The sequence below is a fragment of the Odocoileus virginianus genome, chromosome 4, assembly GCF_023699985.2.
Source record: "Odocoileus virginianus isolate 20LAN1187 ecotype Illinois chromosome 4, Ovbor_1.2, whole genome shotgun sequence".
Taxonomy (NCBI): domain Eukaryota; kingdom Metazoa; phylum Chordata; class Mammalia; order Artiodactyla; family Cervidae; genus Odocoileus; species Odocoileus virginianus.
The window spans coordinates 14918672-14935697 of record NC_069677.1 but is presented as its reverse complement, the minus strand read 5'-3'; the positions used below and the strand labels follow the sequence as shown (position 1 = coordinate 14935697).

The 17026-nt window shown below is 48.2% G+C and overlaps 1 protein-coding gene and 1 long non-coding RNA gene across 4 annotated transcripts in view; one reads left to right on the top strand and one right to left on the bottom strand.

The window, feature by feature from the left end:
- Positions 1–17026, bottom strand: part of XXYLT1 (xyloside xylosyltransferase 1) — a 178530-nt gene that overhangs the window by 32035 nt on the left and 129469 nt on the right. The gene's annotated exons all lie outside the window — the stretch shown is intronic.
- On the top strand, positions 7998–10658 carry LOC110127574 (uncharacterized). The gene is made up of 3 exons (XR_002310829.2): positions 7998–8071; positions 9871–9924; positions 10200–10658. It is a non-coding gene; the product is annotated as an uncharacterized lncRNA (long non-coding RNA).

The following is a 17026-nucleotide window of genomic DNA, read 5'->3' as shown; positions in this document are numbered from 1 at the left end:
TCCTATACAAAATATCTCCTCATGGCATTTGGGGTCCTTTTTATACATGAAATGCAGAATGACCTAGAGTTTAGAAAGGGACCAGTAGTGAAGGGAAAACAGACGTTCATGGCCATGAGACTGATGGTTAGCACGGGCACTCTAGGACCACAGTCCCAGGATAATGGTCAGGAGGGATCCACGTGAGTGTGCTTGTGTTTTGTGAGACAGCAGGTCGGTGAGAGAAAAATGGGGCTCTAGAAACAGAAATGAAGCTCAGAGAAGTAACTGAAAGCCACGGAGAAGCAGCAGGCCGAGGTGATGTTTCTGAGTCCCTATAACTTCACAGTTGAAGTCTTTCTCTTTAGCATGACTCACTTCCCAGGTGGGGATAAAGGTGAGCTATTCCACTGAGGCCAGGAAGGAGGCAGCAATAGACTCCTGTTTGCTGAACCAGGATGTCTGTGACTCAGCTGTTCATTATGATTAAAGAACATTATGCAGGACCATGTGTTCACTGAGCAGGAGCAAAACCTCCTGTGCCCAGAGGGCCAGTGTTGTGAGCAAGTGAAGCTGGGGCAGTGTGTGTGGAGGGGATGCTGGGGAGGGCTACAGAGTACGGGTCATCAAAACAGCCATCACCGCTTGCTCAGCTCTGGCCATGAGACTTGGAAAGAAGACAGGAAAGTATTGTCCCACCTTCTGAATTTTAAAGAAAAGCTATAAAGTATCCTGATTTGAAATGGTGGCAACTAATACATATTTTTTTTAAAAAATGTTACATGGAAAAAAAAACTTTCTTCTGCCCAATCAGTGGGGTATTAGTTTGCAGCCCCTTTCCCAGGGCCTATAGAAAGAATAGACTGTTCAGTTCCTTGGTTCCCAAATCTAGTTACAGACCACGATCACTTTGGGTATAGGTCAAAAATGCAGATATAAGGACCCCCAACAGAGATTAACTGAATCAGAATCCCTCTGGGAGAAACCTAGGCACTGCATTTTGAGGTTGTGATTATGATGTGGCCTCACTGACTTTGAGGAACCACCAACAAGTTTGTATTACTTTCCTTGGCTTCATAAGTATAACCAAACACTTTTGTCTCAAGCCTCCAGTTCATAATGATAAAATAATAAGAATAATAAAATAATAACTCCACACAAAAAACCAGGGCTTCTGAAACTTCTCTCCAGGGAAAGAACTGAGGCCAACATCTGGGAGACTTGGGACACAGCTGCATAAAACTATGTAAGTATGCAAAATTGCCTTCTCTAAAAGATTTATAAAACTTTAACATTCTACTCTGTAATGTATCCATATATGTTTTAATATATTAAATGTTCCCCCTACCAAATCTTTGAGTAAAACCAACTCTTCAGGAAGATGCAGTATATTTATCAATAATTTGGAATACCCCCAAATATTTCCCCAGAACAAATGTCCCAGGATATTTACCAAAGTTTGAGAAGCACAAACATATCTAGATACATATTATTTCATTTGATCTAGGCCTACTGGCAAAATGCTACATGAAGTTCACATGCAAAATTATTTGGCTTCTATTAAGACGCTATTTAAATTTCTACTAAAAATAAAAAAGGCATCTGTGTGTTAGAAATGTCTTGGGGAGGATAGAAAATGATGACATAATAATAAGAAATCATCTTTAACAACACACAGGCTTCAAAGGTTAATGGTCTAAGAGTGGTTTATTTACATTTTTTAAAAAGAAGCAGTCAAAGGAAATGAAGTGCTTAAACTCCTCTAAAGGCCCTGCTTGTCTGGGCAGCAAGGGTCACCTTTGGAGGATTTGCTCTCCGTGCAGCTTTGTGGTGTGAGCCACACCTTCGGAAATAACAATCCATCCAGGAAGCTCTGGGCACCTGCATACTCCTGCCTACACACAGGCCTCAGAGTCCCGGCCTGAAGACCTGTTTCATCACCCACAGGGGTGGGAGGGTCCCGTGCGCTAACTACAGGTCTCTCATCTGGCCACTCCGTAGATGCCTACCCCTGCAGGCATCTGCCTGCGTCTGCACATAAGGTTGCATGGAAACCAAGGTATTCCCGCGGGGCCTAACTTTTCCTTTCTTGGTGACATTGCCAACTGCCACCGACTCGCCTTGGCCCAGGCCTTGAGGCAACGGTGAACCTCTCCCCCATTCCTTTCTCTGTGAGCTAACAGCAGTGGTCATCTGCCTGGGTCGCAGTCTGTGGGACCTGGTGTCCCCTCATTTGGGTGGCCGGAGGAGTCTGAGGGCCAGTTGGGGTGGGTGCCTGGCTCCCTCAGAGATGATGGCTGAGCAGGGTCTTGGGACCCGGCCCTGAGGGAGCTGCCAACTGAGCTCTGCTTCCTCTTAGCCAGGACTGGGACCTTGGGTGGCGAACGCTGTGCCTTGGGACCTTGCCCTTTCTTGTCAGGACAGAGAATAACATTTGTTTTGTAGAGATGTACAGGAACATCATTACCTGACCATGACCTGACCTCAAGAACAAAGGATCGGACACCAAGAAGTTTGCACGACTAACCACGCCCCTCCCTCACCTTTGGCTTTTAAAAGGGCTTTGATGAAAGCTTCCAGTACCTTTGGAGTTCTTAGGGCATGAGCCTCCCATCTCCTTGCATGGCCCTTTCTCTGCTCCAAACTCCAATATTTTAGTATTGTTTGGTCTTACTGTGTATCAGGCACACAGACTTGTGTTGTTCAATAACAACACTCCTGCTTTCCAAGCTTCTTTTATCCTAATATCATTAATTCTTAGTAAGCATAAAGTTTTACCTTTTCCTGGAGATATTGCATTTTAGTAAGTGCGAGAATTTCTGATTAATTTCAAGCAGCATTTCACTGCTCTGTAGCATTTAACTATTGATCTGAATGCCATGGGTGTTGATTCCTATGGAAAAGATTCTTTAAATGTAGGCTCTTTATGTCAAAGTGCCCAATTGGTTATCATGAATAAAGTGACAAGCAAACATCAGTGAAGTTATTTCATATTATCATACTGAGAAAAACAATAAAATCTCTTTGTGGAAGTCAGATATATACCATCATTCCCTTGCTAATGTCCATGGTTGCTTTATTCTAATGTCTTGCTTTATTCTCACAGCCACCCCACCCCCAAGAAGGTTCTGCCCCAGTTGGGACCCAAACACACCCTCTCTCAAGGGATCAGCCACTTCCTCTCTCAGAGTCTCAAAATGGTGCTTAAGTCTCATCAGCTGGAACATTCCGGAGCTCAGTGCTTCTAAGCTGCTATGGGGAGGAACTGAGAAAGTTCCCCAACCTTCAGGCAGCCCTGGGTGTGACACTGGTGAGACCCCTGCTGGTGAGGCGTGAAACTGCACCCAGGCCTCTCAGAATCTCAGCAAAGCTCTGAGGGTGTCACCTAACCGAGTCAATGGAATCATATCCTCTTTTCAACTTTCGTTTACCACTGTCTTCCCCATGCCTCCTCTTCCTCAGGATATAACCCACTACCCCTTGTCAACCAAAAGGCTGGACGGCCCACCCCCCTGACAGGAGACAGAACCAACCGTGAGCACTCACCCCCTCCTAGGCCTCAGCTGAACTCCCAGCCCACCCCTAGAGGGAGGGGAGGGGAGGGGAGAAGACACTTGGAACCCCAGATATCTTGGCCAGGGTGCCCACAGATTGACAGATAAACTGAGCTCCTTTATGGCTCCCGGTGGTAATAAAATCAGGGGCTCCTCAGAGTCTTTTTCTGTTGCTAACAGAATTAGAAAATAAAAATAAATCCTAAACATACATCCCCCACTTTGCCTTGTGGAAAGAGAGCATCTGTTTTGTTTTGCCTAGAACGACCTTTCACCTTCAGTTTACAGTTTCCCTTCAAACAAGACTAAAAGCCGCCTCCAAACCCCTTTCAAAAAGAAACAAGGGGCCTACAAAGTGCCAGGGGGCAAAATTAACAACAGCAATCTGTACCCCTTGCCCACCATCAACCCCTCCCTGGTGTCTCCCACTTGGAACCAATCTGGTGATCAAGCTCAGATGGTGCTTAACTCTCCTGTCTTAGGGGGCAAGCGCAGTAGAGATGGCCACCCTCAGCCATGGCGTCCCGCAGAGCAGACGTCTTCTTCTACGCCGCCTGCCTTCCACAGCCACACAACAAAAACAACCCTATCTGGTGACATGGCTCTAACGCCATTCACCTCTCACAAAATCAAACTATGTCCCAGTTGAAATAAGATAAAATATCCCTCCCCCACCAGTCTTCAGCAGCCGTCCTCACCCCCAGTCCCAGCCATGGGGGAGCCTAGCCCCTCAACTCACAGGCCAGCAGGGTCTTCCAGCTCGGACGCCAGTTCTGGGCCAGGCCAACCACAGCATACTGCTCTTCCATCCACCCTTGTTTTTCTCTACTAAATATAACTACATATTAAAACCTACCAGGCATAAACATTAATTAGAAATGAAAGCCACTAGATTTACAAAAACATGCCATCTGAGCAAGACATGAAAAAAATGCTAAGAACTAGGTATAAGTGGAATCTTTCTCAGAAACCGTCAACTGTTATCAAATGGCTAAATTTAACTCTTGTTTTACTCATTCGAGGCTTAGAAGCATTTTTCTTCTTAAAAAAAATGTTTCTTGTTTGTTCAAAGTAAAAAAGCTGAAAACTCTATGAACCATAAAGAATAACACACATAACAATCACTTTCTCATACACACACAGACAGGGTATGTCAGCAAAGCAAATCCCATGCTAATGTTAGAGTCATTTCCTGCAAAGTGTTTATCAATAACAATAATTAAGGCAGCTATCATCTTATAAATCAAGCATTACACCCAGAGTTTTATCTGCAATTTATTTTCCACAACAACCCCAAAGGTATTATTATTGTTTCCAATCTATCAATACAGTAGCAAAGTCTCAGGGAAGTGAAATAAACTAGTAAATGGCACAGTTGGGATTTTAAATCACCACAGTCCATCTATCCACAAAATGTGTGCTCTCTGCATCCTAACCAGATCCTTTCTCTTTGTTTTTACAGACCTCCACTAGGTCTACAGAGTGGAAAAAGAGTTGGACGCGATTGAAGCAATTTAGCACGCATACACTCTTGAACAGGAGTACAATTTTGAAAAGGAAAGCGTGTGCACGAACGAGGCCCAACACCCCTGCAGTCACTTTCATTACAACTAAGAAGTTCCTGTTCATCTGACCCCCTCCTCTCCGCCCTGCCAAGGAACAGGCAGTAAGAAGGTGATAATAACCAGGCCAAGGTCTCCAAGTGTGTGTGCACATGTGTGCTGGTTCTCTAAAGCTCTTGTACCAAAGTACCACAAACTGACTGGCTTCAACACCAGAAATTTCTTGCTCCACAGTTCTAGAGGCTGGAGCTCTGAGACCAGGGTGTCAGCAGGGTTGTTCCTCCTGGGGGCTCTGAGAGCCCATCTGCTCCCTGCCTGTCCCCTGGCTTCTGGCAGTCTTAGCGATCTCTGGTATGCTTCGCTTGTAGAAGCAAAGCCTCATCTCTGCCTTCATCTCTGCACTGTGCTCTCTCCTGTGAGTATGTCTGTGTCCCAATTTCCCCTTTTAATAAGGACATCAATCATATTGTATTAGGGCCCACCCTCACGATCCCACCTTAATTAATTACATCTGTAATGACCCTATTTTTAAATAAGGTCACATTCTAAGGCACTGACGGTCAGGACTGCAATGTATGAATTTGTGGGAGGGGGGACACAATTCAACTCATAACACCAAAAGAGAGGCAAAAATGCATGTGGCGGGAGGGGAGGCTGAGGGTGGAAGGGACGGAGGAGAGGAGAGACTAAGAGAGGGAGGAGCAGGGAAGGGACAGAGAGCAGGAGGGGAGGACAGACCAGGCTGGCTGACTGTGGCGAGGCTGTGTGAGCTCTCTCTGCCAGAATGCTTCTGGAGGGCAAGTGTGGGATGGTGCTGGTGTTTCTTATGACAGGGTGCCCCTGTCACTGTGAGTAGTAGGTAAGGAACATGTTAATTGTGAACATGTTTGAACATCATTGTGCCATCTCTAGCCACCCACCCTCCACTACTGGTAGTGATTCTTGAATCATATATTGTCCCACGGAATTCTGCTGCCTTCAAGCTGGTATGGATGACTGATGGACTTTAAATATACACTGCCTTAGAGAACCTTGGGGCGATCTTACTTGTTATAACAGAATAGAATTTTCAAAAAAACAAACACAACTATCTAAAATAGAAGGTAAGGTGTCCTTATCCCATGCCTCCTGCAGGGAAAATCTATGTAAATATAAGACATCATTTGCTCTCCCCAGTGGTGAAAGCTTGCTTCAAATAGAGCATGCATACTGTATAGGCTAGTATACCTTCAGATGGGCTTTAAATGCCATTGGAACTCACTTCTTCTACAGTTTACTTGGCATTACTATCACTGAATAAATGTTGTGCAAATGATGTGGATGCTAATATCAATTGGTAAACTGGCAAACCACATCAGCTGAAGTGAGAAAAAGTGGTGGTAATTATTCTTAAAACCCACAGGACTAAGGAATGGGCAGAAAGGGGCAAGGGCCAGGAGGAGAGAAAAAAAAAAGTGCTCTGGGGGTTCAGACAGGGCAAGAGCAGGCTCCTGCAGCTGATGATCACAAGAGGCTATGAAGCAGGTGTGACTGAGCTGGCTGAGAAAGACAGAAGGGGTTTCTCAAGGTGGAGGCGAGTAAGGAGAAACCTCCCAAGAGACAGAGCAGTACAAGCCAAGATGAGAAGGTGAGTGTTCTGCACAGCAACAGGGAGCGTGAGCGTCCAGCCTGGCTGGAGTGACTGGGCCGTCACAAAGGCCTCAGATGCCAGAGCCCCTGGGACCAAATTTCAGAATACGTCCAAGACTCAGCTACAGAATCAAGGTGAGGATCCCCTGGAGAACTCCCTGTGGACTCTGCTCCATTAGGCTGGTAACCTAACATCCTGCAGAAACTGTGCCCCATTTCAAATGCTCCCCAGGAAAACCATGGAGCGGCCACCCTCTCTCTCCTCTACCTGGAGCCCTAAAGACAGCTGCCCCAACTCATTTTCCCCAAAACGGAGGGCCTGCAGGATGATTCCTGCCTGAAGAGATGGGAGAAGCTGAGAATCACCAGCCTCCTAACTCCTACCCACACCTAATCTCTTTTTATTTTCTTCCATGTAATCAATAAACCATTTTGAGCACCTCCTCTGCATAAGATTCTGTGTCAGGATTTGCAAGAAGGCCAAGAGGCCTCTGACCAGAACACATGATATCCTGAATTCCACTTCACCCCTATTTCAAATTGCCCCTGCCTCCAGGCACTAAACCCCCACTAGTTCTTCAAGCACAAGCTGCTTCCAGCTTTCACATCCCCAACTCAGAGTTCTCCCCCAGGGTCTCTTTGAGACCCAAGTCATTGTCATTTCCCTGACACCTATGGCACAGAAGGGAATGGCAACCCACTCCTGTATTCTTCTTGGAAAATCCCACGGACAGAGAAGCCTGGCAGGCTACAGTCCATGGGAGTCACAAGGAGTCAGACAAGACTAAACACACATGCACTGCCCCCACAAAGCCCCCAAGCATTCATGTTCCACAACCATGTCACAAGCAGGAAAAAGTTCTTGCTAACTATAGTGCTGGGAGAACCTCCCTATACAGTTTAATAACGAGGACCAGGATTGGACACGGAATCCTAATGACCCAAAACAAAACCATCTTATGCTGAAGCCAGCATGACTTAGTTCAGTCATACTTCCTGAGTCTCCATTAAGCTTGTCACTCCAGAATCAGGTAAAACTTGATAAAAAATATAAAGCTTTTGGAACTCTCAGGAAAGCATCAATGGCTTATGAGCTTAGAAAGGCAGAGAGACATGAAGGAATACTCTTTGCAGGCCCGGTGGAAGCACATCCCTTGGGAGGGAAGAATGTACTCCACAGAGGGGGCGACACCTGCAGAAGGGGCTGCAGCCCAGTCTGGGAGGAATCCAGGGTCTGGCCTCTGTGATGTCACCCCCTGGGGCTGGGTGGAGACTGAATTCTGGAGTGTGTGTGCAGAATGCCCTACTCATGTCCATGCCCACCTGTCAAAATCTTACCTGTCTAAGGTAGGTGTGTGGCTGGCTCCCCCCAAACCCTCTCCTCACTCTCCTGTCGGGAGACCAAACCTGTGGGGAATATGTTTCCCAGACTCCCCGGCAGCTGGTGGTTTGCACGTAAGTCAGGGTTCGCCAGCAAGTCTATGCAATGTGGGGGGAGGGAACGCAGCTCCTGCTGTCACGGTGGTTACCCCAAGCCCAGTCATCACGCTGGAGTTTCCGGGTATCAAAAAAGCTTCTTGTCCAAATTCTAATGCCTAGTCTTCAACTTAGGGCTGAGATCCTTTAGCTTCCTGGGTAGTCCAGAAACAGCTGTGAGGCTGGCAGCTATAGGGATCTAGGAGTCTTTCAAAAGGCTCAGTCTAGAGCCTGCCCTCCAGCCCCTCCACCAAGCTGTAAGCACCGAATTCCCAATACTAAACCTCTTCTGCTTACAATACCTGGAGTGGAGTCTGCTTCCAGCGCTGACCCCTGGTGGATAAACCATCTGGATAAACCAAGCAAACTCAAATGCCACGGAACGGTACTAGAAACACTCCTGGAAGTGCCACTATTTAAAGGAGGACCACAAGGCTCAAGTGACAGCCTAGTCGGTCCCCAGGGCAGGTTGAGGGGAAGGCCCTGGGTGTTCTCACCTGGGAACTGAGAGGGAAGACAGGAGGAATGGGGGAACACGTCTGTGGGGAGGGAGATAGGGCAAGGTATAGGCCAAGCGTGTCAGTGCCAGGACGGGAGCTCAGTTACCTAGAGGATAACAAAAAAGGTCTGAATTCAGTGTGAACACTGGAGAAGTGCAGCCTGCAGCCAGCCTCAAAGAGAAAAAGGCTGGAGCTGAAACAGGGCCAGTGGAGAGGAGCTGGGAACACAGCAGACTGCAGGGGGCTGAGAGTCAAGGCAGCTGAAGCATCCAGTGTCCGCCAGGCTCAGAGCTAGGATGCTGGAGCTGGCTGTTGATTAGTGCTGGGTCCAGGTGCCTGGAAGGCTCAGTGACAGGGAGAACCAACTGGGTCTGGATGTGCTGAGTTTCCTTACACTGAGGCATCTCTGCCACCAAGGGAGAGGGATGCCGCATTGTTAGGTGACATCACTAAGAGACCTCAAGGTCAAGAGAAGGAATGTGTGCTAATTAGGAGCCTAATCCATACTATGCTGTGCTGTGCTTAGTCACTCAGTCATGTCCGCCTTTGTGACCCCATGGGCTGTGGCCTGCCAGCCTCCTCTATCCAAGGGATTCTCCAGGCAAGAATACTGGAGTGGGTTGCCATGCCCTCCTCCAGGGCACCTTCTTAACCCAGGGACTGAACCCAGGTCTCCCACATTGCAGGTGGATTCTTTACCATCTGAACCACCAGAGAAGCCCAAGAATACTGGAGTGGGTAGCCTATCCCTTCTCCAGAGGATCTTCCTGACCCAGGAATTGAAACCTGGGTCTCCTGCATTGCAGGTGGATTCTGTACCAGCTGAGCTACCATGGAAGCCCCAAACTATACTGGACTGATTGATGCATCTAAAAAGCTTGAGATTGCAGCAACATTTCTAGGCAAGTTCTACTATTTTTTCCCTCATAATTCTAATCAGGGTGCTTTAAGCCAGTGCTTCTCAAGCTTGAATGTGCATCTTTCACTTGGGGGTAGGGGTCCTGACTTAAATGCAGGTTCTGATTCAGTAGGTCCAGGGTCCAAGATTCTGCATTTCTGGTCTGACCACACTGTGAGTAGCCAGACTTGAAGCTTTGTAAGCATCAGTCAGCATGTGAACTACTTCCAGATGCACTACCAGGTGCCAAGTGTCTCTTCCCTATTTCACAGATGCAGATTTCACATCAGCAAGAAGTTGAGGAACTAGCCCAGGGCCACACAGGGGTAAGGAACAACTAACCAGCCCGCCAGCTCTCACTGCTGACAGATCTGTTTTCTGCTTCCCCTCACCCTACCCTGAGGCCTTTGGGAGAATGTGATTTAATTTCTCATTTCTGTGGACTCTAAAACCTGTGCCAGGGAGAGAGAGTTGGGGAAAAGAGGGGGGAGGGGAGGAAGGGCACTAAAAGCCAACTGTCACCCAGAGCCAGGTGACGGTTGTTATGGAAACAGACCCTTGCTTGCTAGCTGACCCAGTCTTGTTGGTCCCTTCCCCCCAGGATCCAAGGAGGCCACTCATCGCAGAGCAATGCAAATGGAAGATAATCATAGGAAAGGATGCTCAGACTCAATGGGAGCCAAAGAAATGAAAATCAAGACAATAGTGAGCTATTACTATCTACCCATCAGAAGGCTAACAATGACAAGGAAGCAGCTCATGCTGTAGGGAAGGGGGGACAGGTACTCTCACCAACTGCTAATGGGAATAGAACTATTTTGGGGAACATCTTCTGGAACTATCTATCAAAAATAAAAAAACCATACCCTTCAGCTCAGCACTTTTACTCTTGGGAATCTCCCCATGGGAAATAAAAGCAGTAGTTCACAAAGATACACACACATATACAAGGATGTTTATGGAAGCAGTTTATGGATGTTTATAGAGATATTTATTTGTAAATAAAAAGCTGGAGACAAAGTGTATACCAATCAATAAAAGAATGGTTGAATAAAATAAAGTCCATCCTTTCTAGGGAATAAAGAGGATGACATAAGAGGTATACTGACTGACTGGGAGGGATTTTTCTATGAAGTACTGATGAATGAGAAAATCAGTGTACAATGAATGTGATGACCACAGCCCCATTTTTGTAAAACAATTTCTTTAAAAAAATCTTGTACGCAACTCTATGTGTTCATGTGTGTGGGTATAACTATCTAATTTTTATAAGCATAGATAAAAATATGGAAAAATTCCAAGTTATTAAAATGAGTTACTTAGTGTGGAGCTCACAAAGGGAAATGGAACAAAAAACAAAACAAAACCAGTGCATTCCTCCCTATGTCCTCCCTATGTGTGTGTGAGACATACACACATACACACACATTCCCGCACTGAAGAATGATGAAGTATGAAAAAGTCACAGTTTGAAGAGTGCCTGCTCTCCTCCATCCAAGCTTCCAACTCACAAGGCGGCTAGAAGTGCAGACCTGCCACTCTGCCACAGTGCTATTTCCAGCAAACTTCTCCCACCACCTGCAAGGTGTGAATCTGGAAACGAACTGTTATATACTCTCCCCTCTCCCGAGAACCCATTAGAATAGCCACGAGTCACAATAGCTCAGCTGCACACAAACTAAGCTTTTCTTTTCTATAGAAAAGGCCTGTCTTTTCAAGGCCCCTGTTACTATCACCACCACTGCCATCCTCCCCACCCAGAGAAATGAAGGCTAGGACCAGAAGCACAGGCCCCATGTAGGGAGAGAGGCCAGTGGCCTGTTCTTTCTCTGATCCTCTTCATCCTTTGGGGTGCCTCCCAGAGCCCCGTCCTAGATTTGCTCAGTCCTTGCGGGCATCTGTCCCCAAAGGCCACCATGGAAGGTGCCATCAGAGGCCAGTAGGTGTAAAGGGAAATGGTTATCTCATTCCCCACTCAGGTCTGGTGCTAGCGTTCCCTGAACCCTGCGTCACAGCCTCCTCATCAGAGAAACACACCATTTCCAGGGAGAGAAAATTCACCCTGACCAGGACAACATATTTATTTTCTGAAAACTCTGCTTTTTAATGAGTTCCTCTTTACATCACAGTGACTGTCAGCTTGTCCAAGCTTCTACTCTCTGGTCTAAGCCCTGCCCCACCTTCCGGAGCCATAAGGAACAAGCGCATTTCCTCTCTTACATGAAGACAGGGATCATGCCCCCCTGGGTTCTCTCTTATCTTGACTAAACATCCCCCGCTCTTCAGACTGGTGCTGACCACACATCTCAGGAATTTCCTGATGGCAGCTCAAGCTGTTACTCTTCCAGTCAAGCCCAAGGATTTTGACAGAAAGGATACCGGCAAAAAACCCACGTGCCCAAGCCCTCCAAAGGAATGACTCTGCACCATCTCTGGCAGAAAAAAACTTAAAGGAGATACGGAGCAGGCTGGGGAGGAAGGCAATTCCAAAGGCCCTTCCAATTCCCCAAGAGCCCTCCTCTGAAGAACGTGAAAGAAGCCACCACTGGTGTTCCAACACAAATCACTGCAGCCCAGCTTCCAGGTTCAGCCCCGGGTGCATCCCTCCGAGCTTGTCTGGTCATGACTTACACAGGGAAGGCTGCACAGACTAAATCGGGTGTGGGAAAGGCCGCAGGAACCGAGAGAGGCAATTAAGATGTATGTCCTGGAGAAGGTGACGTGCATCTTGGCTCCCTTACTGCTGCTTGCTGAAGGGCTGGGGGCAAGTGCGCTGGGCATGCCAGGCTCATTGGCTGCCTGTGGGCACAGGGCTGCCATGGGAGAAATAAACCAATTCAGAATTAGGAAGACCTGGTATTTTAGAGCCTCAATCTTAGAAAGTGCTATCAAGGATAAAAACAACAGTGGGTCCACAGCATTTTAGAATTTCCCAAGAGATGGAGGCAGTAAGGTTTCAGAATTTCATTCCTTGAAGGAGGAATCTTAGTAGGGTTTTAAGAGAACTGTGTTCATCAGGGATCTGCTAGCTATCAGCTGAGCAATATCGGGCAGGCAGTTCACTTACCTGCTTAGAACCTCAGTTCTGCCTTCAATAAAAATAAAAATTGCTTCCACATAACAAAACAGAAATACAGATCCAATAAGGGGATATTACTATGTACACTAGATGGCTGTGTGACTGGCAGGTGAAGGTATCCAGTAAGAGACTGGGGAACTAGTAACTAATATGAAGCTATGGTGACTGGGTGATAACTTTGAGCCGCCTTCCTCAACGAATTGAAAAGAATGGACTAGATGGAAACTAAGTGAGCATGAAAGCTGATGACAAGCGTAAACGGGCCCCTAGCCCAGGCCCCGCACAGAGGAGGAGCCTGCCACCGGGAGATGGTCTGAGGACATTCCACAGCCATCAGCTGGATGCTCCCAATGGAGAAGGGGCCGTTTCATCCCTGCTCCCCTGGAACAATGCTGAGTCTCTTGAATGCCTCTTTTGTTCCGTGCAGCACAAAAATCACAAACATTTTTTAACTACCCTGGGTTTTTTGAGCTGTTTGTTCTTTTCTCAAAGGTCCTAAGATCACAGAAAGGCTTCCAAGAACAATAGCGGGTAACCTGCTCTGTGCAGTTGAAACAACAAGGCCGAGGGTTTCTGGCTGAAGGAGAGAAGGCCGGCCGAGGGGCCCAGGCGGGACCGGTGGGGTGCAGCCCTGCCCCTGGGCTCCCCCTGGGATGGGGAGCTCTCACTGGGTCTGCAGGATTCCTGTGGGATGCCTGGGGCCCTTGCTGATTTCTCCAGGATCAGATTCCAGTCAAAACTCACATGGTCTCTCTCTGCTCTCTGAAAATGAAAAGCTTAGGTTTCTACCCTATCTTCTAAGGCCTCCATCAAGGCCCCAGGAAAGGGGTGATCTGTTCCAAGAAGGGAAGAGCCTAGATGTCCAGAGAAGGGCCTCACCCCTCCCACTTTGCTGCTGCTGCTGTTCCCTCTTTTTGGGGTATCCTCCGTCTGAATACCACTGTCACCTCTCTGCTGCCCAGATGTCCCCACATGGACTACAGAGAAGGACAGCTTGGTAAAGAGCCTCAGACTGTGTGTGGAAACATGGCCCCACTACTGCCCAACTCTAAGGCTGACCTTGAAGGAGCTTGTTGACAATGTGCCTCAGTGTTCTCATCTGGAAAATAGGGGATTGAACAGAATTGCTGTGACAATTCAATAACATTCTGTTGCAGGAAGGTGGACCCCTTCCAGGGCCCGAAACTGGGCTCTTGTCTAACACTTGGAAATGAATTGTCCGAGGAGACACATGTGCTGACAAAGCAAGAGATTTTATTGGGAAAAGGCGCCCGGGCAGAGAGCAGGAGGGTAAGGGAACCCAGGAGAACTGCTCTGTCACGTGGCTTGCAGTCTCGGGTTTTATGGTGATGGGATTAGTCTCCGGGTTGTCTCTAGCCAATCATTCTGACTCAGGGTCCTTCCTGGTGGCGCACGCCTTGTTCAGCCAAGATGGATGCCAGAGAGGAGGATTCTGGGAGGTGGTTGGACATGTGGTGTCTCCTTTTGACCTTTCCCAAACTCTTCCGGTTGGTGGAGGCTTATTAGTTGTGTTCCTTACCAGAACCTCCTGTCATAAAACAACTCATGCAAATGGTTACTATGGTGCCTGGCCAGGATGGGCGGTTTCAATCTGTGTGCTTCCCCTAACAATTCCATATAAAGTGTTCAGCACGGGGCCTGGGTCCAGGGTGTATACCAATAAATATTAACTGTATCATTAATTGATGAGTGACTAAGCACAGGAAAGAAGGGGCTCCCTCTAGTGCAGAGAGGAAGTGAAGGAAGTCTGGGTCCCTGCATCAGAGCAGGTACAGAGAGGCCCCCAGGACCCCCTGTTCATCTCAGCTCTGCTCCTTCACTTTCTACAAGCCCGCACACCCTCCTCAAGACCCTGCAGAGCACAGATGCTCTGGGCGTTTGCTCCTCTGCTGAACAGTCCCTGAAGGCCCCTTGGCTGCCCGACCCAGCACACTCTTCCATCTTCTCTGGTCCCTAAACCTGCTCTGGACTTTCTAACCACTGGGGTCTGGGGCTGAGACATGCTGATCATACACCGAAAAATGACATCTCGAACTAGAAAGGCTGAAGGCCTGTAGCTGAGACTCCAGGAAAAATGGGGTAGAAACCTCAGCTTCACCCCAGCTCTGCCATCAACTGACCATGAGAACTTAAACAAGGCTGCCCCTTCTCCAGGCCCCAGGCTCCTCACCTATGAATAGTGAGGGCAAGACCCAGTCATCTCCAAAGGCATTGCTAGCCCTGAGATCCCCGAGAAACTCAAGACTCCAGGGCCCTTGCTTATCATCCTCCACCCCACCCCTGCACTGTGCAGATCGGGAAGGGAGGCTCTCTGATCGGCTGGCTCCAGCCCCTTCTCCCCCGCTCCAGGGGAAGGTGGAAAAACCAGCTCAGTGTCCAGCCAGGAAGTAGCCCCTGGCTGAGCACCGGCATCCAGGAGCCCACAGGAGGACGCGAAGGGCTGCTCCCCAACTCCCCTGAGCAGCCAAGCTGGACTCCCCTGAAGGCAAGTCCCTCCAAGGGGAGAGGGGCCTGGACGAGGTGACAGCCAGCACTAATCACCACAAATTAGCAGGGGAACTGAGAGAAGGAGGGAGGAGAGTCCTGGCACATAAACCCGCCCCCCCAGCGTGACAGCCAGGACAGCCGCCCGACCCTTGGCGTCACTGTGCCTGAGAAGGGAAAGAGCATCTGGTGTCCCAACACTGCTGTGCCTGGGACTGCTTGCAGCACTCCGAGAAGAGCGCTGTGCTCACTATGCTCAGGGCGGGGTGTGTGACACGCTGGAAAGGATATGGGGCTATGAGCCAGGAGACCCGGGTACCGGCCAGGCTCTGCACGAACCAGCTGGGTAACCTTGACAGTCACTTTCCTCTGGTCTCATTTTCCTACACTGAAAAATGAAGGAGGTGGATGAGAAGATTTCAATGTTCCCATTCAGCTGTGACATTCTATAATTTTCCTAAATGGGAATGAGAATCAGATCTAATCAGCTAGAACGAATTCAACCAATATTTTTAGGTATCTTTAACTTGCCAAAAAAAAGATTCTACATATTTTTTTTCTGAGTGCTTGGGGATGCTACAGATAGAAGGAGTCTATTGCAATATATAATGCCCCCCCAACCCCCGCCCCACACTGAAGCATAAGAGGCTTGCCTGAAGCCTGCCATTGGCATCCACTCCCTACAGCCTCTCTGTCAGCAAGCCCACCCAGCCCTCCAAGGTGGCTGACAGACCTAGAGTGGGATTAACCTGTATCAATCTTCCCTGTTCCGACTGATGAGGCTTTGGGGATTCTGGGAGAGCATGGAGGTACTACTGCCTGAGTCATTAACATATGTAACATAACAGAGAACTCTCCCCAGAACATCTCTGGAGGCAGAAGACAAGCGAGTCCCAAGGGTTGGAAGGCCTGCGTCTGAGGAAGCTCGTCCACTGAATTATTAATGAAATGCTGAACACTGCTCAAGTCTCCCATGACAGATGGGTTTTGCAAGCTGATGGTTCTGAGGCCAATTAAGAAATGATTGTGGATTCCAAGGCAGTGCCACCAACAGCGAGTGTCTTACAATGTCTCCAGAATCCACTACAGGAAATTTGGTCAGCCATCTCCTTGGACACGGGCATAATAATAGCAGAAGAAGGGGTGCCACATGCTACAGGCTCTGGAACTGCCGCCTGACACCAAACTTCTGTCCTCTGACCCAGAGCATCACCAAAGCCCTGGTTACAGAGAACTAGAGCAACAGGGCCTCCCTGGGTCTCCGGACCAGCAGGCCTTGCGGAGTCTCAGAGCCTCGGCAAAGTAGGGGCCATGTGAAAAATGGGATATGATTTTAAAAGTTTCAGAAAGTTCCACTCAACAAAGCCAGGCCACAGTGTGTACTCCAGAACTCCTCAGAGCCTTTACTGTGCTCTGTGAATTGAGAAGAGGGGAATAAAATATATACATATACATATTTACATAAAATGTTCAATTTCCCAAACTTATCTCCTCATGAAATCCTTTTCTCCGGAACATGTTCCAGGACTGGTTTTCTGTGGAGCTCACCCTGAGCAGTGTGGCCCCAGACCCCACAACCCTCATTTTACAGATGGAAAGACTGAAGACCAGCACACGGACGGGCACACAGTGAGCCAGAGCCTCAGTACGGTCCCGCGTGCTACGTGGTAATCTTCCAGGTGCTTAGCAGCTGCTCCAGAGCACATGCCAAGGCTTTCTCCAGGAACTGACAAGAGAGCCGGGGACTGAAATGCTTCTGGGAAAATGATGGGTATGAACGCAAGCCCTAGGACTGACCTGGACGGACACGGTTTGCAGTAACAGTGCGAGAGAGCTCTGAGAAC